This window comes from Oryx dammah, unplaced genomic scaffold, assembly GCF_014754425.2.
Source record: "Oryx dammah isolate SB20612 unplaced genomic scaffold, SCBI_Odam_1.1 HiC_scaffold_25, whole genome shotgun sequence".
Lineage (NCBI taxonomy): Eukaryota > Metazoa > Chordata > Mammalia > Artiodactyla > Bovidae > Oryx > Oryx dammah.
The window spans coordinates 100685697-100687094 of NW_024070209.1; the positions used below are offsets into that span (position 1 = coordinate 100685697).

General features: G+C 59.0%; 1 non-coding gene across 1 annotated transcript; it reads left to right on the plus strand.

The window, feature by feature from the left end:
* Positions 1-326: 326 nt before the first annotated feature.
* TRNAE-UUC lies at positions 327-399 on the plus strand. Its single transcript has one exon. It is a non-coding gene; the product is annotated as a tRNA-Glu (tRNA).
* The last annotated feature ends 999 nt before the right edge of the window (positions 400-1398 follow it).

Genomic DNA, 1398 nt, shown 5'->3' on the forward strand with positions numbered 1-1398 from the left:
AGCGCTCATGAATGACGAGCCGTAGAAGGGGACTGCCTGTGTTCTCACCTGGCGATCGCGCATACAGCGCCATGTGACATGCTTTGCTTATTGGCCTCCTGCAAGCACCCACTTCAGAAGCAAATATAAAGGATGGCATGAGCCCTGTAACTACGCGCAACGTGTCTCATCCGTCCTGGGGCTGGATGATGCTGCCAGTGCCCAGGGCCCTGGGGACTGAGGTACCTGGGACTCAGGAGCTCTGGGGCTCTGTCCCTGGGGGCCTGGCTCAGCCCTGTGGGCTGGGACACCTCTTCCAGGGCTCTCAGAGGCGACAGTGGGGGAATTCCCCGGTGGTCCAGGGGTTAGGACTCTGTATTTTCACTGCAGAGGGCCCAGGTTCAATCCCTGGTCAGGGAACTAAGATCCCACAAACCATGCAGGGGGCTGGGTGCGGGGGAAGCAAAAAAAGAAAGTGAGGGCTTCCCTGGTGGCTCAGTGGTAAAGAGTCTGCCTGCCAAAGCCGGAGACATAGGTTTGATCCCCAGTCTGGGAAGGTCCCACATGCTGCAGAGCAACTAAGCCCATGCGCCACAACTACTGAGCCTGTGCCATAGAGCCTGGGAGCCGCAGCTTCCGAAGCCCATGGCCCTGAAGCCCGTGCTCTGCAGCCAGAGAAGCCTCCGCAGCGAGAAGCCCGCGTCACGGCTGGAAAGTAGACCCTGCCTGCTGCAACCAGAGAGAAAGCCCGCGCAGCAGTAAAGACCCAGCACAGCCCCAAATAAATAAGACAGCACACATTTATTAAAAAAAAAAAAAAGGGTGGGGAGGAGACAGTGATGACAATGAAGTCAGATCCAGACACTCCTCCAGCTCCTCAGAAGGGAGATTTCCACCTGGCCCTGGGGAGGGGAGTCCCGGACCAGTGGATGGCAGTGGGGGGTGCTGGGGGGCCTGGCAGGACAGCAGGCCTGGGCTGGGCAGAAGCCCGTGGCCTGGCCACACGCTGGCATCCCTGGGGGATGGAGCCTGTGAGACTGGTGGCCTCATGCCTCCTTTTGCCAGGTCTGCTGTGACACAGCACTGCAGGCTGGGCGGCCTAAACAACAGACCTGATGCGGAGAGCCAGCTCCCTGGGAAAGACCCTGACGCTGGGAAAGATTGAAGGCAGGAGGAGAAGGCAGCAACTGAGGATGAGACGGCTGGATGGCATCACCGACTCAACGGACATGAATTGGAGCCAGCTCCAGGAGAGAGCGAAGGACCGGGAAGCCTAGAGTGCTGCAGTCCATGGGTGTCAGAGTCAGACTGAAGTTAGTGACAAAACAACAAAAGCGCAGACATCCGCTGTCTCTCAGCGCTGGAGGTCAGAAGCTTGAGATCTGGGTGTCGGCAGCCTGGTTCCCGCCGAGGGCCCTA